We start from the raw sequence: 25082 nt of genomic DNA, 5'->3' as shown, positions 1-25082 counted from the left end.
ACCCTAAAATGAACTCTCGTTATAAAGTCTCATTTATATCTCTGTATGAAAATCAGAAAACATGCCTAATGCAGCACTGTTCTGTGAATGTTACCTTCTGGAAGTCATATTGCCAGCCCCTTTTAACACATAAGAACTTTTTTTTAAAGAGTTTGAGATGCACTGAGAATGTAACTTGGAAACTAAAGTGTTTTCAAGATGAAAAGAGGAAACAAAGGAGAGCACAGTAGGTATGAAATATGGTAGATATCTCAAGCTGACATGGCTTGTTTTACTATAGAATGATTTTAAGTGAGGAGAATACTTTTAACCATATATGTGTACACACACACACACACACACACACACACACACACACACACACACACATATGTATACACATATATTCCATATGGAAATATATATTCAAATACCAAAGGCATTTCTACATTTTATGACAAATAAATGTAAAAGGGAATACTTGATGAGCCTTCTAAGGTCTGTAAGTGTAAAGCATATTGCCTTTATACTCATGAGGAGACCCATGGGTGTGACTTTGTATAGCATTTATATATGTTCATTGTACCCATTCCAAAAGAGATCTTTCTGTTTTTTGAAATGAGGTGCAGGCTCTACCATAAGTGGAGAATAACGGTTCCCATTTCACATCACAGTTAGTTGTTTCTCTGGATAAGATTTGCCTGGGAGGAGAAGTGCACCAGAGTTCCAAGAAATGAACAACTGCCAGGTGAAAGAATGTTCAGAAGACAGAGAAAGGAAAGCTTTTTGTCTTGGAATTTCACAATACTTGGACACAACAGGACAGAACATCCTGTGTATCTTTGGCTACTACATTTGGGCAGCTGTAAATGCAAAGAAACTGAATTTGAGCAAATTTAGCTGAGAGAGCCAGTGCGACAATGAATGCACATAGTGCTGAGTTCACCTGGCAGCCAGAACAATGACAAATCCAAATGGGTGTGTCTAAGATCCATGTTAGGCCATGTGCCTGCAGTTCCAAGAAGATTCTGAAAAAAAAAAAAATGTAGCCATACAAATACCTGTACAAACTTGCTTCTGCGTGCACATCGCTTGATATAAAACCTAAGAAAACAAATACAACAACATAACTGAATTTGAAACATAACAGATGTACTCAGCATTTACTTTGCATAAAGAAAAATACAGGAAAACTAGGACAATAGCACAATCCTCCACCCTTGTCCAGGTTAAATACCTAGAATTATACCCCTAATAGACACTTAAATGTGAGCTGACTATTGGAGATTAATAATGCTAGGCAAAGATGACCTCTGAGCACCCTTACTGAGAGATGAAATCAGGCACCAAAGCATGCAAGTCTCTGCTGAGACAGGGTCCTATTCCCCCACCATCTTATCTTTTTGTGGAAATGTGAATTCTCTTCCCAAATGCTTTGTCTTGGTATCAGATAAAGCACTGGTTTTCATTGGAACAAAGTAGCTAATTTTGCAAGCTTTATTCTCTAATGCAGTGTTTATTCAAACTGCCTCATCACTGACCTCATATATATGGCCTCTTATATATAAGGCACTTGCAGAAGAGTTCCTTGCTGCTAATCTGAGGCAGATTCCTCCAGATGTCACTCACTTATCTTCTTCACTCACTTTGCACTGTGACAAACTAGACTTTGCGAGTTTTATGACTGCTTTACATAATAGGAGCTTGGAAATGAAATGAATACTTGAGAACAAAGGCAATAAAGTGTTATTATAGCTGATGAAGGAATTATTTGTTTGAAATGCCAATTGCTCAGTGCAAGGATTTAGTGAAAATCAAATAATAATGGCTACCGTATTGGCAATGTATTCTCTTATTGATCTTCTATGGAAATCAGATTTCAGACAAGAAAAAAGCCTACCATTCTTAAGGCCAGATCCGAGAGCAAGGGTCTGTGATGAATTGGTACCAAGTTTCCAACTGCTTACAGTACATTTTCAGAAATGCCCTGATACTTAGGCTCATAACTTTTAATGGTACTTGATTTCTAGATTCTATAGGTCAATAAAATTGAAAAGTGAAGGTTTTATGACCCAGAATAAGGTTCTACTGCAGCGAAATTCTCTGACATCGGCATTAGTCTTACCTGAGGAGTCTATTTAAAGGAGATACCCAGAACTTCACCCTCCAACAGTTGCTACACGGAGGCTAAGGAGAGTCTGTGATTCTGTATTTGTACTCCATAGCCCATGTACCAGGAGGCTTAATGATGGGAGCTTGAGAAAAACGACAATAGGTGCATCCTGCCTTTGAGTCTAAGAAAGAGGACAGGAGAGCTAAGAGGCTTAAAATAGCTGAAATCAGAACTGATATCAAGCCTGAGGTTCAGATTGCCAAAACCCTTTCAAAAGAGAGGGAAGGGATAAAAGAGCTGAACCACTAACCTTTTCTCCCCACTTCACCTGATTCATGCCAAGTCCACAGCATAGACACCAACCCTGTCAGTCTCTGATACAGTCACTGGGTTCAGCACCCTGCTTTTTGCAAATCAAGGGAGGTTTAAGAAAGAAGCACTAACGTTAGAAATGCAAGAGCTTCTCCACACCTGACAACGATAACAAAATTACTAGTCACATAAATATGCCCCCTGTCCACAGCTCACTTTGAAACATCTGGATGTCGTAGTTTGTCTGCCTTCATCCAGATGTTGCAGCTTTGTGTGCAAACTTCCATGCATTCAAGTCTTCTGTTTCAATGTGCATTTCCATGCTTGAAAGGTAGGTATCTTGTTGGGGTGATGGTGTACTTAGAACCATGCAGTCCTCTTTCCAAATAGATTCAGAGCCAATAGGTGATTTGTAACTCAAATATTCACATTCAGAAGGAAGTTTCCTCTAGAATTTTGTTACATATGGTGTGCAGTGTTCAGGCCAGTCTGCAGAAGGCTTCTTAACATAACATCGCTGACATGGGGTAAAGGCTAAAATACCCAGTGAGATCTCAAAGCCCATTACTTCTCTGAATTCTCTGAAACTTGGAAGAAGCAGATGTGCAGAGGAGTTTTTTCTTTCCTCCTTTCTTTCTTTCTTTCTTTCTTTCTTTACTGTATCAAGCATGACAAGGGCAGCATCTTTTTTTATTTTTTTTACTTGTTTAACATATCAACCCCAGTTCCCTCTCCTTCCCATACCCTCCCCACCCTACCCCCTGTCCCATTCCCCATCCACTTCCCAGGGAGGGTGATGCCTTCCAAGAGGGATCATTAAAATCTGTCAAGTCATTTGGGGTAGGGCCTAGGACCTCCCTCCTGTCTCTAGGCTAAGGGAGTATCCCTCCATGGGGAGTGTGCTCCTGAAGTCCTTTCATGCACCAGGGATTCATCCTGGTTCCACTGTCAGAGGTCCCATAGACTGCCTAGGCCTTCTAACTGAGAACCACATTTAGGGGTTCTGGGTCAGTCCTATGTTGGTTTCCCAGCTATCAGTCTGGGGATCCATGAGCTCCCCCTTGTTTTAGGTCAGCTGTCTCTGTGGGTTTCTGCAGCCTGATCTTGACCCATTTGCTCATTACTCCTCCCTCTCTGCAACTGGATTCCAGGAGTTAGACTCAGTGTTTAGCTGTGGGTGTCTGCTTCTGTTTCTATCAGCTACTAGATAAAGGCTCTAGGATGGCATATAAGGTAGTTATCAATATCATTATCAGGGAAGGACATTTAACGTAGCCTCTCCACTATTGCTCATATTGTTAAGTGGAGTCATCCTTGTAGATCTTTGAATATTTCCCTAGTGCCAGTTTTCTCTTCAAACCTATAATGGCTCCCTCTATTATGGTATCTCTTTTCTTGCTCTCCTCTATTCCTCCCCTGATTCGATCTTCCTGCTCCCTCATGTTCTCCTCTTCCCTACTCTTCTCCCCTTCTCTTTCTCCTAACTCCTTCTCCACTCACTGCCCCCCTCCCAATATGCTCAGGAGATCTTGCCCTTTCCCTTCTCTGGAGAACTATGTATGTCTCTTTTAGGGTCCTCCTTATATCCTAGCTTCTCTGGCAGTGTGAATTATAGGTTGCTTGCTCTATGTCTAAAAATACATATATGAGTGAGTACACACCATGTTCCTCTTTTTGTGACTGGGTTCCATCCATTTGCCTGTGAATTTCAAGATCCCATTTTTTTTTTTCAGCTGAGTAGTACTCCATTGTGTAAATGTGCCACATTTTCTTTATCCATTCTTCAATTGGGGGCATCTAGGTTGTTTCCAGGTTCTAGTTATTACAAATAATGCTGCTGTGAACATAGTTGAACAGATGTCTTTATTGAATGTATGTGCATCTTTTGAGTATTTGCCTAAGAGTGGAATTGCTGGATCTTGTGATAGACTGATTCCCATTTTTCTGAGGAACCGTCATACTGATCTCCAAAATGGCTGAGCAAGGTTTGCACTCCCACCAGCAATGGAGAAGTGTTTCCCTCTCTCCAGATCCTCTCCAGCATAAACTGTCATTGGTGTTTCCAATTTTAGCCATTCTGACAGGAGTAAGATGGTGTCTCAGAGTTGCAAGGGCAGCATCTTAAGAACAAGATTGCATCATTATCCATTGTGTTGTTTATTTCACTGCTGTCTCCTTGGGCTTCCTTTTCTGACACCCCCACCCCTGGAGAATCCTGGGTCCCCATGTTATCAAGACTCACATTCATAAATGTAATGGTCTGAGATACTTATTAAAGACAGAAGTCTACACAGATGTGACCCTAACATTTTAAGAAATATTTGTATTTTGGGAGAGACTGATCGTCTTTCAAAAGTGAATCTCACCTGTTGCAGCAGCACTCCCTGTGACAAAGTGCATGAACCTAAATATTCTTGTCAGTCCTGGAAAAAGGAGATTATCCACAGGCTAGGCTGGACTTAGGAATGTCCTCCAATGCTCACTGAGGGTACCCTGTTTAAATTCATACCAAGCCCCTTCTATGATTTCATGTCTAAGTTTTAGGTTTTGCACAGCTCCTAGGTTTTTCTTTGAAGCAGCCAATAGGAAGTCAGTAAAATCACAGATATCACTGCCATGGGCAGGGCCTTGAAAGACACAAAAAGGACAAGCATTGAGTCCATGAAGCATTTCCAAGGTGAGTTCTGCTACCACTAACAAATATACTTTCCCAGGTAGACAAATATTCATGTTGAGCATGCATGGCATGTCCCAAGTTCTGGTAATGAGCCGCGTTAGTTAAAACAGAAGAGCATTTCTCAGTGATGGGCTGGGATCATTATGTTCCATGTGGTATTGGTTTCCAGTCCATATTGGTGCAGCTAACTAAAGAAGCAGCCTTCAGCTGCACAGAGAAAGCATTTAAAATGTGCATTGTTTTGCTATAGACTCAACTAGTGAATGACTCACCTATCTTTGGGGGGGGGGTAGAAGAAATCATTTCACATCTGTTGATGTATTCAAGCAGAGAATGTCTGCAGAGAGGAAACGACATAATCACTGTAGAATTTAGGAGTCCATAAGGAAAGAAACTGTGTGGATGCCCAAGGAAATCTTGAGCAGAATTCATCCAGAAGGAAGGGCCAATTTCCTTTATTTATTTATTTATTTATTTATTTATTTATTTATTTATTTCCTGAAAAAGCTCATACTCACGGGCTCCATTCTGTTTTCTTTGTCAGGGTAGAAAATGTCTTTTTCTAATGTCAGAGCATAGTGGGTGAGAGCAATAAAAAGAGGGGCTTCTCAGACCTAAATAAGTAGGTTCAAATCTCATCTTTTCCCCACCCCTCAGCCATCTTGCTTAGGACAAAGTCCTTGTTCTCTTGAGCATCCTTCACATCTGTAACACAGACTAACAATAGTTATTACCATCCACTTCCTCAGAGGAAGTGGCGATGAAGACTTGCTGAAGGAGCCTGGCACACCATAAGCAATCACCAAGTGGACCTGTTAATAGCTTGAAGGAAATAAGTTGGTGGCCTGCTCAGTTGAGTGTAATAACTGGCAGCGTGAATAGCATTTCAGTCCAGCCACTCAGACAGTATCATTACATTCTAAGGCAGCTCCGCTGTCCCCATGATCACAGGTCCAGAGTAGCAAGATGCATTGCTTCTCAAAGCTTCCAGTCAGTGGTGTCAGGTTTCTTGCAGTTTCAGTAGATTAGTCACATGCTAGGAAAAGATGAGTGATTAGTCATCTGGAAGGTTATGACCATCTCCATCATAATCTTAGCACAAGACTGATTGCAATCTGAAAGATAGAAGTGCCCTTTTCCAGTGAGGCCATGTATATCCAGAGGTCAGCCTGTGGTTGATTTGACTTGATTTTCTATTTGCCTTTCCACCATAGACTGAAGCTGGCTGTGAACTCCCCGTATATGCCTTACAAAGTCAGCCTTAACTCAGGCCATAATTCTGGCTCCCCCAGGGAGGAAGATATTCCCAGAATCCTTCTTTGACCTAGATTCTGGTACAGAGATATTCTGAGGTGATTTCAGTGGCAGGACATAAGTAGGAACATAAAGGAAGTGATGATATTCAAGGTGTATGCCCAGGATCTTGCAACTTGGTGTGTCTTAAAGAACAGTCACACTGAGGGCCCTCCAACACTTTTGCAGGCTAACTATGACTCGATGTCCTCTGAGGTTTTGTTATCTCTGCTCTTATCCCACTATTGCTTCCTTTCTGCTCCCAAATCCCATTCCTTCATGTCTTCCATGGCCTTGTCTTCAGTGCAATGTTCAGTGGTCTTTTTAGTGTTTTCCTTGATTCCCATGTTTCTCTCTATTTCTGGATATAGTTCAGTGGAACTGGACCAACACAGGTCCTCTTACTTGGGCACAGTGTACTTCCAGAAGTCCTCTGTCAAAGAGGCAGGTTTGCGTATGTCAGGCACTCAGCTTCTTAGCTCCTTTCCTCCAGTGAAGGACAGTGAGCCCTCTGTTTTTGGGATGGCTACCAAGCTGTGGGGACAGGGCCTCTGCCTTGGGCATGACCAGTATAGGTCAAGCACTTTTCAAGGTCATGGGTTTTCTACTCACTGCTGAGTAGTCTTATTTACTCAGGTCTCCCATCTGTTAAGTAGGGTTTGGTCCATGGCAGAAAGAGGGAAGGAATACACGAAGCCTAGTAATTTATGAAGGAAAGAAACTTATTTAGGCACATAGTTCAGGCAACTAGAAAACAACAAAATCAGGCTGCAAAATCTTGTAAGGCTTTTGCACTTTATGCCATGGAAGCCATATGGAGAGAAAGGGCAGGTGAGAATGTGGACCAAACTGAACCCTTCAAGGAAAACCTCAATTCATTTATAAGGGCTCCTCACTCTCAGTGTGTGTGTGTGTGTGTGTGTGTGTGTGTGTGTGTGTGTGCGCGCACACACACACACACACACACACAAATTCCACCAGGCTCCACCTCCCAAGAATGCCCAATAACTGAAAGGTTCAAATATATAAATTTGGGAACAACCTGTAGAAAATGCTATAATCCACAGATTTGTACATACGTCATTCAGCACCGTGCCTGGCACACAGAAAACAGCCATGTATTTCCTAGGGAATCTACACCCCCAACTGTTAAAATGGAAGAGGTCATAAAGTCAGGAAGGAACCAAGAAGAAACTGAGTGAGTCTCTACTCAGAACATGTTCTTAGGGAGAAGCCAGCATTCAGCAGGCTAGAAACTGAAACCATGGACTCCGTATTTTTGCGCCAGTGCCCTCCTGAGCTATTGCTGCTCCTCTCTCCACTCTGCCGGGAATCTAGAGGCAATCAACTGCAGGGGAAACTGAGCATGTGCGTGCACTAAAGGGCAATACAGTTCTGTCTGCAGTAAGTGGCTGTTTTCCTGCAAAGTGCATATTCTGTGATAATGGGAGAACTCGGAGCTTCTATAGATTTGCATTGATTTTTTTTGTGCTCATCTAAGCTTTTTAGGGTGTTTATAGCTGAGCAACTGTTTGGAGGGTTTGTTTGCTTAAGTTTAACTGCTCTTAGACAAAGCACAGCATGAAAAATACATGACTAGTCTCAGACTTATTTAACTCCATTTTCCTATTGTCACTGGGGACTAGAACCATGGTATTTGTTTAAAAGTCTAAGTAACAGCCAAGAAGGTGATTAGTCCAGAAAGTTCATGTAAGGAGAGAGCTACACTTAGTGGTAGTAACAGAAAAAAACAGAAAAAAATTAAACAGAAAACACATAGTCACAAAGATTGGGTTTTGTTGTGTGATTTTCTTTTAGAACAATTGGGGGTAACTTATACTTCTTTAAAATTCCAATTAAACTAAAAAGACCTGTTTCATGATACACTAATGAAATGGAACTGATTTTTGACTAGGAGGCACAACTCATAACACTAAATGACACGTGTGTGAATTGTGGACATTGTAAGAACTGTGGGTGTGGGGAAATGAATTATTTTGATGAATGAGGGAGCTAGATGTCACAGCAGCAATTGTCCTCTATAATAATCAGGTCAACCTACTACCTGCAACATGCTGAGCAAGGAGGTGATCAGGGACAGAGCGATGCATTAAAGTGACAAGGAGGCTGAGCTACAAGCCAGACTCAGAGCATCACATCACCATTTTTTGTAACATGAAGTAAAATGCTGAGTTGTGTGAGGTCCCTTTTTCTTTTATGCACAAACAGTTATCCTTTATTGGATCAGATCAGTGTTACCCTATAGATTTTGTAAGACATTTGCTAGCATAGAGAATATCAGTTGACTATTGCAGGAATTGGAATTCTCCATTTCTTTCTTAAGCTGCCTAATAAGTATAAATATCATTTTATAATATTTGCACCAGGGTGCTTCATAAGTATAATGACACACTATCATAAAGTTCTACAAAATGAAAGAATAAAAGGATAGATATGTTACCGATATAATTGGCGTTCGTGTTGTAAAGGGTCTATAATGTTTTGACTATTGACAACATTGCATGAACAAAAGATGGAATTTGATACAGCACATTTTAACAGAGTGCAGAAGATACCTTATAATTCAATGCTGTGTATTCCTGTTTGACCTTACCCTGAGAACTTAAGACACATGCATTATCAGCATAATTCCAAGGCTGCATAATGCTTTACCATCAATGAAGAGAATATAAAATCATATGATAGTTACCTATTATACCATATTTTTCAATAATAAGAAATTAATGTTGGTAGCAGGTTTTTTTCTAGATCAAAGGAGAGATATTCAAAGTATGACACTAGCTGACACAAAGATTGAATTTTCTCTGGATTGCTGTTGCAATTATCTGATCCTGTTTTTCTGGAGAAATAACATACATGGAAAGGGACTTTATTCATAAATAGAAGAAATAAAACTGCAGGCTGGACATGTATTCTGAGAAAAAATGAGTTTCAGTCAGGAGATTTACCACATTGTCCCTATCTCTCATGCATTTATTTAGTTTTATCTCTTCTTAGTGGTGTTTAGTTATGATAAGGCAAAATGAGGTATTGTTTTTTTTTTTCATTTTTCCACTAGACATTTAAAGGAAAGAAGAGAAATTGTTTGAAAGAGCTGGTATCTGGCAACCCAGAACACTGAACATGTACGTCACAGATTTGTAAATAACCAGTGCCACATAAGCCCTGATATTTCATAGATATCCTCCTGGCATTTTGTTCCAACCCATTCCAGAGGAGATCAGTTCACCATATGGGAATGAAGATAAGAAGTCCATTCTTCCACCTGAAACCTCTCCACAGGATAAAAACGTTTCTGAATCCTATAGATATATTCCACCATGGAATTTAATCTATATACGGCAAGGGCCAATATCATAGACTCTTGCGTATGTTACACATGAGACAACCTGTCTCTTGTACATTGTTGATCCTCTACCACAGGGCCCAGAATGTAACACAGGGAGTAAATACTAATTGATTAGACCTGAAAGTTTGAGGGGATGAATAATCCTATATTTGAAAAAGAAAGTATCCAGGCATAATGTCTTCTATTTCCTCCACTAACTAAAAAATAAAAAGTTCCCATTAGGAACCATATTACATACAGAATGATACATGTGTGCTGAACTTTTTTTTTAAATATGTAACATGGAACAGACAACTTAAAAGTGAATGTCTGTCAGCTATCACCCATTGACTTTCATCTTTAGTTTACTTTTATGTCATAATGATGTGTCACTCAACATATGATTGAGGTATTAAGACTATCTTCATGCAAATCCATGGAAAACCACATCAACACATGAAGTTAAGGTTCCTGTCTCAAGAACACAGCATTTTCAATGAGCACTGTTCTTTCCTCCACTGTGGTTCTTTTGTAGTTGAAAGTATCATTTCTGGGAAAATTGACCATCCTCTTAGCAATGCTATGAATATAAATCCTGCTTTTCCTAGAAAATACAAATGAGTCTTCTCCGAGCAAGCCCCCGGCTTAGCTGCTCAGGTCAGACAAATGTGCTGGCAATTCTGAGAGCTCTTTGAGGAAAGAGGTTTCTGTGCAAGTAGGAGGAAGAGAACCACCCCCTCCCCAAACTGAAAAGGTGCAACTTAAGAAAGCACCTACTGATCCCCTACTTAGCAATTGTCTCAACTGGTGGGAATGGAACTTCAGTCTTTGGGGTCTTTTACTTTTCTTCTCTTTGTGAAAGCACCTCACTGTGTTGCCCAGGCTGACCCACCTCCTAAGTTCTGGTGGTCACCCAGATGTAGACTCCTGAACAGCTGAGGTGAAAAACATGGGCCACCATTCCTGGCCTGAGGCTTCCTTCTGCAGAAAGAAGGACAAATTTATTTATTTTTTTTTCCTCTTGAGGGACTGGATAAGAACTTTGGTTAAATATCTTATACAAAGCATTTCAGGATGACTCCATTTAACTAGTTTAAGTTTGAAACAGTAGGGAGGCTGGGAACAATAAAACCCCAAAGGCAAAGCTCTTATATAGAAGTAACCTTTTACAAAAAAAAAGAAAGAAAGAAAGAAAGGAAGGAAGGAAGAAAAGAAAGAAAAGAAAAGAAAGAAAAGAAAAGAAAATACCTCACTTTAAAGGCATAATAAGGACTCCTTAGAATTCAGATTGTGATTTTTAAAATTTGTTATAATTTTTGCCCAGAGGCTGATTAGACATGAAACCCATCAGCCATGCATGAAATTTGCATGTATTTGGTAATAAAAATTGGTTTTAAACCCTTCATAAAAAAAGCTGCTCTGTTTTTCATAGTGATTGCATTTATTCCCTATCAAGTTGTACTTAACGACTGACATAGCTTTAAACAACAAAAGTTCATTAGGTACACAGATTGTACACAGAGAATACTGAGTATTCTGATGATTTACAAATGAGTAACTAAGAAGACTTTAGCTTTAATTATAAATTAAATGTTGAACATTGTTATGGAAATAAAACCTTGGGAAATTAATATTGTATTATAATCTTCAGTTTGCTTATGAGTGATCAGAAGGACATAAAGGAACAAGTTCAGATTTATAAATTTAATGAATTTATATCTTGTACATAAACATTTTGGAATAAACATAGTATCTGTATGTGTTAATCCAAATATACACTAGATAGTATCTGTGGAAACAACCAAGGGAACCAATTATATTATGGTTTTCCTTCTCTGTACCCTACTTTATTCCCAACATAGTCAAGTTAAGATCACTAATAAACTACTCAAGTATGAAAGTACAAACTGATCACTGTATGCATGTCTAGATCATAAAGTACTAACTGTCCTCAAGAAGAAAAAGTAAAACATGTGTGATAAACACATCCTGAAGACAAAAGACCATTGTCTGTATGAGTGCCTATGTAGCGCCAGTGCTATGAGCTAAACTATAGTCAAGAGGCTTTTTCATGGAACTGTATGAGAGGTTTTCAGAAATGAAATCATTCTAATCACATAAAAATTTGTCAACATATGGGTTGGGTCTCAGTTTTTAAGTGAGAAAGAGTAGTCTGCAATCACATATACAATTACCTCCACTTTCAACAAACAGTAAAGTTTTGGTGTAATACAACTATTTAGGCCTTTTTTTTTTTTTTTCATGTTTAATGGCTCCAAATACCATTGAAACATACATTATACATCAAGTGTCTTTTCAAAAATGTTTTCCAATCTATTCACTGATTCCAAGTAGTTCCCACTAGAGATACCAATATTAGTCCCCATCATTTGCTGAAATTATTCTAGCATATTTATGATCCTTTCATTTGTATGGGGTATGTATGTGCTTCACTAGCATAGTTGATAATACAGGGTGTAGGGTAGCCACTGTCCACCCAGTGAAGGATGAGTGTGTACCCCGGCATAGCTATATTTAAGTACAAATCTAGGGCTGAAGAAATTAATTAATTAATTGCTCCCAGAAATAGTCTTACACACTTACATTGCTCTATAAAGCCTTAAATTAAGAGTATGTAAACACAAAGAGCCTTCCTATTTTTGTTCATGCATTTTGAATGCACTTTTATTGATATGTAAAATGAATACTTTTTGAGAGCTTAATAATTCTATCCCTAGGTAAACACACTTTTGATAAGAAAAACCATTATATCCTACTTTATTCCAAATGGGCCATGGGGCCTAAAACATAACACAGAATATATATATGAAAACATTTTCCTTCAGCCCCTGATTTATTAGACTGTGTGGATATAAAAATAAAGGTATTCCACACTGGCATTCTTCAACTACTATAGCCTGATTGACTGGGTCTGAACCGAAGATGCCTGGGTGGTCGTTGCTTTATAACAGTTAGGAAAAGATATTTAGAGACAGTATTGTGCACTCTTTCTTTAGGAATTAATGTCATGCCCTATTTTTGAGAAACTCATCACCAGTTAATGTCAAGATAGAACTGTGTGGTCAAACTTCTCATAGATACGAAAAAAATCTGTGTAAGAATTTACAGTATGTGTTTATATATTTAGTATACATGTGTGAGTGCCCAGGCATGTGGCATGGTGGGCATGTGGAGGTTAGAGGACATCTGCAAAGTCAGTCCTCTCCTCACTGTGTGGGTACTGGATATGGAATCTCAATCATCAGGCTTGGCAGCAAGAACTTTAGCCAGATGAGGCAATTTATCGACACCTACATAGCAAGTTAAAGGGAGAAATTATTTATTGTGCTTTGTGGTTTCAGAAGCTTCAGTCCATAGTCCTTGGATCTGTTGCCTCTGGAGATGTAATAAGGAAGGATATCAAAGTAGCAGAAGCATGGGACAGAGGGTACTCATGCGGCAGATAGGAAGCAGATAGCAAGAAGGGGATCTTGAAACAGACATAAGAGCTACCTCCAGTGATTCACTCCCTCAAGGCAGGCTCCAGACTCAAAGTCCATCACCTCCTAAAAAAGCACCAACACCTGGGTGCCAAGTGTCCACACAATATCCGTGGAGGACACTTCACATTTGTGCTGCAACAGAAGCCTTTCTCTATCTCAGAAAACACTCCCTGGTGTTATTTGGGAATAAACAGTCAGAACTGTTATGAGGCCATTACCTGAATCCCTGGGCAAAGTGGCTTAACTAAACACAGCCTGGGGTGCCAGCAGGGTATATGCTTATGCGGGGCTGATGCCAGGTCTTGCCATGCATCATGGTTTCTGGTCACCAGGGAATTATTAGCTGGCTAGTTGCATGTCATTTGTGTTTGTGTGTGTGGAGGATGTGCAGTCAGGCTAGAGGGAAACAGGCCATGTAGAAAGTGTAGCAAGAACCCTCTTATTGCACCTGTAGCTACCCCTAGTGGGAGTCTGAAAGGAAGTAAGAGTCATCATCCAGGTATAACTCCATCAAAGCTGGCTGAAATAAGTGGTGTGCTTCTTACGAGGAAATAGAACAATCAACAAATCTCTAGCTTTTGATCCAAGATCGTTCATAAGAGGCATGTTTCTAAGTAATCAGATTTATAAATATCTTATTGGTTATAACTAACTATTGGTAAAAGAACTTTTTTTCTTATTTCTTATTTTGTTTACTCATTTGATCATATAAAAAAATCATAAAGGTAAGGAAGAACACACATTTTCACTGCAGAGTAGCATCGATAGAAAACACTACACAGAGCAAGGATTTGTTGGGGCTCGTGGTTTCAGCAGACTTGGAGCATGGTGCATACATAATGGTTTGTGGAGTATGAGTCAAGGGACAGCTATGAATTTTATGGGCGAGAGGAAGCAAGCACTAAGAGCACAAAATGCTAAGGAAGAGGAAGGCCAGGAAGAAGCCTGGAAGAAGATACAGCCTTCAAAGATACCCCCGATGACCTGCTTTCCTCAGCTAGGTCCCTCCTAATGTTCCCAGAACCTCATAAAATAGTAGCAACATTGGGGTCCAAGCTACTGAAAACTATGTTCTTTGGGGTGACACTTCATATCAAAGCTATAACACACCTCAAGGTAAAACTCTGGTACAACATCTTAGAAGATGGTTTTCTTCCTCAGGTGAAGGTAGAACTAATCAACCTGGGCCTGAACCATGTGGTCTGAGACACAGTGTTTACTGCAACACCCACTCATGATCACTTTCATAATCTAGCTAAGGATCACTCATAAACACCCAACTGGCTGCTGTCTTTTGGTACAGTATTTAAGAAGTCAATGGCACACTTCTGACCTGTGAAAACATACAGCCTTGAACCTGTGAAAGCATACATCCTTGATCAGGCAGCCAGCAAGATTACAAGACTCTTCTATCCAATGAGGACAGGAATAGATTGTGTGGCATGATTTTTTAAGTATTCCAGAGTTTTGAAATGAACTCTTCCCATTACCCCTGGAAGGCAGGGTGTGAGGCCACTGGGCTCCCTTCAATTATCCATAGCTATAAGGATCTTTCTAGCTGTGTGATTTCAATATACAAAGAAGGAACATATATAGGACCTGTTTTGACAGCCCTAGCAACAGGAAATCAGAGTGGAAACCTGTGTCAAAGAAGAAATTTATGAATGGCAGGGGAATCATGTAAAATTCAGTGATCTGAACTTGCCGATGACCTGAGTCTCCTAGCATCATTTGTATTCATTACTCCTAGGAAATGACACATAACTCAAAGAAAAAAACCTTTTGGGGGAAACTACAGCCATGTAGAAAAATTCACATATATTTGCTAACTTGCCATGATGAGATGAAACCTAGCTATTTATTTGAATTAAGCCTCTACCAGAAACACCTGCAAAATAAACATGACCTGCTATCTGCATCCCTAGTCCAGACTGACAGAAAATTAACCATGTCGATGGTATCTGTCAAATATTTGAATAAACTTAACACTGTGGCAATGTATTCACTCCATGTTCCTAACTAGCCAATATTTTTCTCTGAATTCAACAGGAAAACTGAGTTTATTAGCAACTTAGCTCCTTTGGTTTCTGTTTATAGCCTTTGTTTTTTGTTTGGGGATTTTTCTTAAAATGAAATAAAATCAACTTTCTGAAAGATGCTAGATTTAAAAAAAAAAAAAATCTTCCCTCTTATTGCCTCCTGATGATAGTCTGCTAAATTCTGTGATATATTGCTTCCTGGTTCAGAAGATATGGAATGATGATGTAATTATAAATCCCCCTGATAATCAAGTCAATTACTTTGATAGCAGGTGGATTTATTCTTGAAGATATTGGAACATAAATTAAAACGTTAGGCACTCAAACTGACATCCAGGAAAACAAATCCCAATGTGCCAGATGGATATTTTTGCCTGTGACAAATTCATAAAGTTCACCTTTCCCTAAGTTTTGTCACCAGTAAGTCACCCAGACACCTGAAATTTGCTACCTTTAAAATGCACTTAAAGTATATGACAGACATTTGAAGATGGCAAAGTTTGACTGAGCATAATAGCAAATATGTGAATAATCCAACAATAGCCAAGGTGCCTTTGGACCCTGCTTCCACTAAAGCTTTTTATCATAACTGAGAGTCTTGTTACTTCTGCTGTATCATATAGAAAAGCATTGCTTAACAAGACTTTAGTCCTTCCAGAAAGGTAATATACCCTCGAAATTACCTCATTTTCTCACCTAATTCTCTTGTAATCGAATCAACTTTTAAAATTTTTTCTATTTAATCTATCTTTAGGGGGTTAGATGGAGCAGACACAAAATATATTTGGGACTGTATTACATAATTGGATTCTCTTGTAGCACATGACGTTTCAGGCCAGGCACCCCTGTGGCTCTGGGATCCCAAGTCAGTCTCAGCAGGAATACTTACAGAAGTCTCTGAGAGCTGAGTCCTTTTTGCCACAACTTCCAGCTGCACAAATACCACCCTTTATAGGTGTGGGGGTGCTGTGGGACATGTTAGCCTTCACTCTCGAGTGTTTTCCCTTCTTCATCAAGGCTAAGCAAGGAAGAGTCAAATCTGAATCCCATAATCTTGGGGTCCTCTTTGTGGTGGCTTTGAGCTTTCATTTACATCATCATAAAGTTTATGTACAGTAAAAATGACTTTCTGGTGTAGGTTTTTATGACAAGGGACAAATGCATAGGCCTACATACTGACTGCCACTATTAATACACAAAGTAATTCTATCACCCTAGCCCTCCATACCATCATGCAACCCCGTTTAGTCAAAGCCCAAATCATTGATGAATAGATCTATTCTCTTCCTCTGTAGTTTTGTCCTTTCAAGAATATCATTGCTACAGTGTGGATCCCAGACGTGTTCCGAAGGCCTACTTACTGGAAGAGGTTTCTAGCCTGTGGTGCTACTGGGTGGTAGCAGAACTTTACCAAGTGGGGCCAAGTAGAAAGGAACTAGGTCATTAGGGTCATGCCCTTGGAGGTGATATTGAGACTCCAATCCTTCTTCATCAATCCTCTGTCTTCATGGGTCACTTAAGTGACTAAGCCTCCCACACCCCTCTGACAGGATTAATCGGGCTTCTACAGGCTGAAAACAGCAGGACAACATAGCTATATATTGAAACCACTGAAAACACAAACCAAAGTAGCTTCCTTCTTAGAAGTGAATTAACTCAGACATTTTTCCATAGAAACAGAAAGACAACTGGAAGTTCTCTGGGCTGAGTTTCTTGGCTCAAAACTAAGGACTAGTGAAAATATGTAAATAAAGTCATGTAGTATATGCTTTGGCTTCCTTTTTCTTAGCATAATACATGTGACATTTTTTTCATAGTATTCCATTACATGGATGGATGTGCCACCCTTGCTTACAGTAGCTCGGTAAATTCCAGAATTGGATACATTTGAAAAGTGCTCAATGTTTTATTTAAACGTGGATTTCCATTTCATTTTAATTATCTGTGAGTAAAATTTCGGTTTCTCATGGTAAGCTTTTGTTTAACTTCATAAGGAAATGTCAAGCTACTTTCACAGATGAAACTACACATCTGGCACTTGTACCAGCAATATATGAAATTTCTCATTGTTCAGTGACTTCCTTAGTCTGGAGTTGTGCTCATTCTGTCCGTTTGGTTGGTTTGGGTTTGAGTTAGCCATTGTACTTAATAGATATTGACATTTTGTTTTGGTTTTCATTTGCATCACCCTAAGGACCAGTGGGGTTGCAAACTGTTTCTTGGACCTACTTGCCATTTCTCTACCCCCTTTGCTAATGCATCTGCTCAAATCTTTTGTCTGTTTTTAAGTGAAGTTTTGAGGAATTCTGTAGATATTTAGGAAATAAATAATCTCACTTAAATGATTTGGAAATAGTTTACAAGTACATGAAAAGACTTTTCATTATGTTAACAGTGTCTTGGTGTGAAAAGAAAAAAAAATCTTAATGAGATCGAATTTATCAAGTTTTCCCTAATGAAAATCTAAGAAGTCTTTACTGAGTACAAAGCCACAAAGATTTTTCTTTTATGTTTTCCTCTAAATAGTTTACAGTTTCTCATGCCACCAAATCCTCCTAATAGGGGTCATTAAATGTTTTGCATATTCTGAGTATTAGAAAGGAAAGGTTAAGAATTACAGTACCAGGGAAGACCTTTTGATTCTTAGCTTGATTTTTAGTTCCTTGGAGACAATAGCTTCATCTCACAGTGACATCACTGTGACCTTTCTTGATCCCCTCCTTGCCAATGCTAGATTATTAACTGTTAGTCTTTACTGGTGTGCTAGCTTCATATTTCAACATTGTACAGTAAAACAAGGATGGATTTACAGATAGCTGCCTGTCTTGTTTGGCCATTCATTTTATTCAAGTTCTTTGTAGGTCCTAGACTAAGAACTATGGACAATTATGCATTCTGAGATAGCTACGTAAGTATTTTGTGGCTACATATGAAGATATCTTCATACTGTTTCATATATGCTGGAATTTTAAAAAGAGTTGTCTTCTTCTTGTGCCCTTTTCCATCTCAGTTTTGTGTATATTGTTCTAGTGGACAAGTAGCTATGGTTATAAACAACTGACATTCACATAATGCTGTGAACCAGTATCCTTTGTAATTACTCTTTCAAGATCTTCTTTGGTGTATCCATGAATTTTAGCAAAGAGGACTAAAAGGACTCAATGTGATCATTTTCAGTGAGTTATTATCTTATAATACATACACACACACACACACACAAATATATAATATACAAATGTTGAAGAGATGAAGAGGTTCTATTTAAAACATAGAAGAGGCAAGAAAAACCTGGAGGGTAGCATTTGTGAGAGGACTCCTCATAAATATTGACATTTAGCAAAGGAAGTCTTCCTCAGAATCTGGCAAACAAAAACCTCCAATAATTAAATACAAACTGAGAGGGGATAATCAGACCCATGGTTTCTATACCAAATCATCCCCATAATGCTATGTTATAATTGCTTTTTTAAAATCCTAGAATATTCTGTCCTGAAATAAGGAGGACTCATCACTTTAGAGGGCTTACTAATGAACAATGAAAGGCATCAAGAAGAGTAGAAGAGAAAAAAGAATCAAAATCAAACCACCATGTTGCGTCATTGACAAGCTGTAAGATTATCCTCAGAATAAAGTAGCTAGAAGAGGGGCCAAGTTGATGTCCTGTGGTCCCCTTAAAAGTGATTCTTTTGAGGAATGATCTGAATGGATTCCACGGTGGTATCTTTCATTTCCTTGGACACTCAATAGCTGCTATGCAGTGTTGTTGAGGCTCTGTGCACATTTTCTAATTCAGTTCTCATAACACCCCTGCAAAGTGAGTATTACTCTGCTTATCTTTTGAGCATGAGAAGTTCAGGCTTAACTTAAATATCTGCATCAAGGTCACACTGCTAAAATGTTTCTAATGTAGAATTTGAATTCAAGTTTTAGAGTGGAAAGTTCCTTTCTTGAAGAATTATCATTTATCATCTTACCCTGAATGCTTGACAGCTTTTGGAAATGCTCTCTGAGCCATGCAGCCTACACTTAGAATTGAAGTCAGCTGGTGATGTTTCCAACTTTTAGATATGCGGCACAAGGCCTTTGATTAGGTGCATATGTATTTCATTTGCAATTACAAGATTAAAGGTCACTCTAGTTTTATGATTCCTTATTAACCTCCAAAACATTTTAGCAGTCTCAAATACATGACTTGCAAAGTATGTTACTCTTATCAAACCTTTCTAAATATATACGGTGAAACTGATTATGCATTATTGATATCTGTCAAAAGGTAATTATCACTTAATAGAGATGCCCAATATTCCCTAATTCCCTCAATGAGAAATTTCTCCAGCCATAAGAAAACCTTGGCTTAACAAGTCATGCAAAGAGGACCTGGAGTCTTCTATATCGTTGCTATTTTTAAAGAGTCTGTGAGCTTCTTCAAGAAGGAACAGAACTCTGTTTGTTGTAGCCTAGCACATGACTCTGAGGAGATAACCAGTAAATATCTGGGATATGCATAGATGAACTAATGAATAAATGAATGAATGCAATAGTCTGTCAAAATTGCAAATACATGATTATGGGTGGATGAGCTAAAAAATTCTTTATTCTTAATTCCTAGAACTTAGTTGTTTTTCTTTAGTTTACAGAGCAATGGTTTCACCTACATCATTGGTACTGTGTTTTATTATTTAAATGTAAGGTCCTAGAGAGCTGTTTCAGTAGTCAGGAGCATGGGCTGATCTTCCAGAGGACACAGGTTCAATTTTAGGCAACCCCATAGTGGCCCATAACCCTAAATTTGGCTTCTATTGGCACCAGTTACACATGTGCTACAGAAACACAGACATACATGCAATCAAAACACTGAAACACATAAAATAAATGATTTTTAAAAATTATATTTTAAGGTAAAATTACAAAGATATACATATATTAAGCAAAACACATATATCAAGCATAATTTACCTTAATATGCTAGGTATCTTTATGCCACACTCATAACTCATGACTACATCTTCAAGATTGACATTTTTAGATGCTTTCCTATAAACTAGATCACCTCCACAAAAGATTTCTGTAAAAGACTCATGAAATAGTATGTCACTAGCAAAATATATGTATTAGTTTTTAGAGTTCACATAGATACTAATAATTAATATATAAATTAACTGAAGAAAAGCAAGGCTTGCACATACAGTAGTATGAAGATCCTTCAATCTTACAAAATCTTCTGCAGCTGGCATTGTCAGTTACCATACAATTCTGGCCTCTTATTATGTGGCAGACATCTCACTCCATAGAAGCTACTCATACTCATTGGCAACCCACTGTCTTTCCCAAAGGCGATGTGAGCCACAAACAGCATAGTGTGATCATGTCTGTTTATTTACTTGTTAGATGGCTTCACAGTAAGACTGCCAGGAAGCTATCATAACCAAGTTATACTTTCCAAACTGCTTATCTGTACAAGACCAGAGATAGCTCATCCTTAGGTCTGGGCGTATGGTTAGTGCACTGATGGACTAGTTAAGCTGATAGCTGATGATTATGAGGGCTCACTTCAAGAACCAATAGCTCATACTTCTCTATCTTGATGCATTTGAAAGAGCTGTTTCTGCCTAAATGAACAGTTCCCTTTTCATAATCTGATGTTCACTTGTTTGTGTATTGAGCCATCATGTGGGTGTTTAGCAGGTGATAATGAAATCGCTGAGAAAAAAAAATCTATTAGGTTCAAGAATCCCACAGAACAATAAACCAACCATGTGAAAATCATGCTCAAGTCTATAATGATTCTCATTTGAATATCACCTCATTGTTAGAGTGTATTTCAGAGCAAAAGGCCCTGACGTTTCTCATAGACTACCCTGATAAGCATCTATAAGTCACATTAAAATAGGAATGTTACTTATAATATGAAAGATTCAAAACTCATTTTGATTGCCATTATCATTCCAGGAATTTTCTCTCTCTCTCTCTCTGTACTTGAGAAATCACAAGCCAATGGATACTTGCATTTTAACTCCTCTGATTTTATTCTTAATCTTGAACTTAAGCTAATGAACTGGGTTTTCTTAATTACCTTAATAAACTTTTAAAAATCAAGCCCACTAACAATCAAAGGAATGCAAATTAGAGGAGCGATGGGATATTATTATTTACCAATTAGAGCAGAAGTTCTTGTATTTAAATGATAATATTAAATGGCGATGAGGCTACCTATTTAGGTAATCACTCCCAAGTGCAGCTTGAAATAATTTAAGTCTTTTGGAAAGACTTAAAATGTTTCCACCTTTTGATCCAGTAATCTGATTTTTAGAATCTGTGAGATGGAAGTCAAATGGAGATGGAGATGATGGAGACAGAGATTTTCAAATAATGAAATGCACTGTTATTTGAGACTAAAATGTTTAGCTACTTAAATAATCATAATATGAAAATAGTTGAGTTGAGGTACATATACATGGCAGGACATATTTCTCACAGTGAAAGCTGTGTTGAGAAGTAAACATTCAGGGACTCAGAATATGATTCAGCAGGAGAGCCATTTCTGATCTTGGAGAGGACCTACCTGACTTTGCCACTCTGCACTACCTATTGCCCCAGTTGCCCTAGATAAGATGCCCTCTTCTGGCCTAATTGCCAGCTGCATATACATAGTGCATATATACACATGCAGATGCACAAAAATAAAAAAAAAGTAAGTCTTTAAAATGAAGAATTTATAATGCTATTATATTAAAGTATAAGCTATAGAAAATATAATTTTATTTTTTCTAGGTTTTGTTTGTTTCCATTTCTTCATGTACCTGTCCATATGAATTTTTGCATGCATGTGTGTGGATATGTGTGAACATGGGTGCAGGTACACAGGTACATGTGTATGTGCACTTGTGGAGTCCTGAGATTGATGCTGGTAACCATCTTTTATCAAATGATCCCTCTTCTACCTTTGTCATAAAGAAGGGCCTCTCCATCAAACCCATAGCTTGCTTAGCCTGCTTGTTCTATGTAACCTCTGTCCTTGCCCTGCATGGCTGGAATTGCAGGCAAGCAGTTATGCTCAAAAGATTTTACCACTAAGAAATCTCCCCAACTTCCATGTTAACTATTTTAAAACAGTGTCACGTAGCACAGGGTGGCATTAATTTTGCTATATAACCTAGGATGACTGTGAACTCCTGATAGTCCTGCCTGCATATTCCAAGTACTAGGATTACAGGCTTGGGCCACGTACCATGTTCTTGTGTATATTTGAAAGTACATGGACATGCAGAAAAACTTACATATAAATCTCCATACTCAAATTAATGAAGAAGTAAGATCACATATGTTAACTATGCACTACTGACAACATGGCCATCAGGTTTTTTATTTAAATCAAAGGATAATAGGTTCTACTATACTAACTGCCAGAAGAACCAAAAGAGATAACAGTCATGATGTTCCATGGGTCTGTTTCTCAGAGCAGAGAATAGAATACACAAAGAGCATCAGAGCGATTACTGTATAAGTAACGACATGAATGGGTTGTTATGAATACATACCAGCATTTAGAATGTTCTATCACCTTCACTGAGACCTTTCTGACAACTATGTTCAACTGTGTTCACCACCACCACCTCCAGGCTTCCACACAGTCTGTCTTTGAGTATGTATGTAATTCATACGCTTTGACATTCATGGATGAATGGGGAGGTAGAAACCATGTATGGCAGAGAACTTACACACCATGTTATCCCAAACATCTGTCTGTAATGATTAATAAGAAATAGAGGGTCAAAAGACTCTTTTCCACATCTGAATCCTACCCTTCACCGAGTTCGTTAAATTATGTTACTGAGCCTGCCACCTCTTCTCTAAAGGACGAATGAAAGAATGACACTCTGGGGTTTCCCTGACAGCAAATCAGAGAAGATGAATGAATGGGACCGAGTGTAGTATTGGCCCAGAACTGACACTTGAAAAGTTTACTTGAAATTGGGTTCAAAGTCAAGCCATGGATGGACCAGAAGTTGACAGGATGTGAACTCTTCTATGACATGCTCTCTGACATAAGTGTCACAAGAAGTTATTTTCATCTGCACCCTGGCTTAGGTTCCTGGTCTCTGAAATGAGATACTATGTAATTGTAATTTCTTCATTTAAATGTCTGAGGAACTATGGTGGCAGATATGACTTAAATAATAAGAGAACTGGAAATGACATTTAGAAAGTTTTCTAAGTAGATTTTAGAGCTATTCACTCTGAGTTTTGTGCTATTGTGTTTTTGGTGGGGGGAAGAGTCACATAAAACACCACCGTTTGGTGTTATTTTGCACTCATGTGAATTATTCCTCCCACTTGTTTGTATACTAACTCGAGCTTGATTTCATAAAAGCAGAATAGGCAAAAATCCTCCAAATCCTAGGCTAGTCATAATCTATATCAGATACCTTACCAGGGACTGTTAAAAAAAAAAACAGAATATGAAACAACATCGCTATTCAACTTGTCTGAGAATCAAGAAGCTACCTAAGCTGGTGTAAGGCTGAGCAATAAAACATTTGCTCAGAAGAGTTCCATTATTTAACAGAGTTTGAGAAGTGCAGGACTTCTTTCTTTCTTCCTTCCTTCCTTCTTTCCTTCTTTCCTTCCTTCCTTTCTTTCTTTTTTATTTCTTTCTTATTCTATGTGTCTTTTACATCATACATCTTGATCCCATTCATCTCCCTATCCCCTTGCATCAGCCCTCTGCCCCCAACACTCTCCAAATAAAAGAAAATTAAAGGGAAAAAAAAGGAAAAGAAAATACTTTTAAAAATCTCTTCATGGAAGCTGCAGGGTGACACAGTGAGTCACACCATGAACCCCTTTGTCCATCTAACTTTATTTGCAGGTGCTCATTGTGAAGTCATTGGTCTGGGTTGAGGCCTTTGGATTCTACTACCCTACTGATGCTGGGCCCTCACCAGGGCTCCTTCTAGATACCCTGTTGTTACCCTGTGCAGTGGAGACCCTGCGGCACTGGCTCTGCAGGTCACATGCTCCAGCAGATTATTGATGGGGTAGATGATGGAGGAGGTCAATCATATCCTTGGGTCTATATCTGGGACGCTGTAATGTTGGTCCCCCAGATGTGAAATGGAAACAACTCTCGCATGCTTACAACTTCAGGGTTGACTTACCCACACCTGCACTAACAGGGTTGATTCTATTATATTGCCCTGGTGAGGTACAGGGCCTGAGAGGAACAAAATTTCTAAGGAACTTTGATAGTAACAAAATCATAAAATGAGCATATAACTGTATAAGTAATTTTTACATGGAAAAGTATAGCAATTTTCCATATCCAAGTTATGAGTGATCATTATAAAGACAGTAAACCAATAAATAATATTTGATTGCAAAATATGTCTTTTATTGTGATAGCATTCTTACAAAATAGGACATTGACAGGAAAACCAATCATTCCTCAACTATAAAACAATGCACCATTTCTTTATCATTATGTCTAAACAGCTTAATGCCACTAATTGCTAAGTACAGTTCATGGCTGCAAGTAGCTGGTTCCAGTGCAGATCTAAGACAGTGGTTCTCAAACAGGTCCTCCAGGGATGGATGCCATATCCTCACATGTAGTAAATACCCAGGGGAGTTGCCACTGAAGTCACACTGACTCTCTGTGGATGGAAAGTTTCACCTGTGTGGTAATAAATGATGCAAAGGCTTCCCTCCTCAAGTCTGGATTGGTTGGCTCCTTTCCTTGCTTCGATTTTATGTTCTACCCTCTATGGTCTAATCTGTATGCCATTTTCTCCTTTCTCTTCATCTGCTTCTTTCCATG

The 25082-nt window shown here is 38.7% G+C and overlaps 1 long non-coding RNA gene across 1 annotated transcript in view; it reads left to right on the top strand.

The window, feature by feature from the left end:
- Positions 1–9734, top strand: part of LOC127222101 (uncharacterized) — a 152394-nt gene extending 142660 nt beyond the window's left edge. The window contains exon 3 of the long non-coding RNA XR_007834525.1: positions 9454–9734. This is a non-coding gene — a long non-coding RNA (uncharacterized LOC127222101). The remainder of the gene's footprint in view (positions 1–9453) is intronic.
- The last annotated feature ends 15348 nt before the right edge of the window (positions 9735–25082 follow it).

The sequence above is a fragment of the Phodopus roborovskii genome, unplaced genomic scaffold (assembly GCF_943737965.1).
Source record: "Phodopus roborovskii unplaced genomic scaffold, PHOROB, whole genome shotgun sequence".
Lineage (NCBI taxonomy): Eukaryota > Metazoa > Chordata > Mammalia > Rodentia > Cricetidae > Phodopus > Phodopus roborovskii.
The sequence above is the reverse complement of the archived record's forward strand: the minus strand, read 5'-3'. Positions and strand labels throughout refer to the sequence as shown.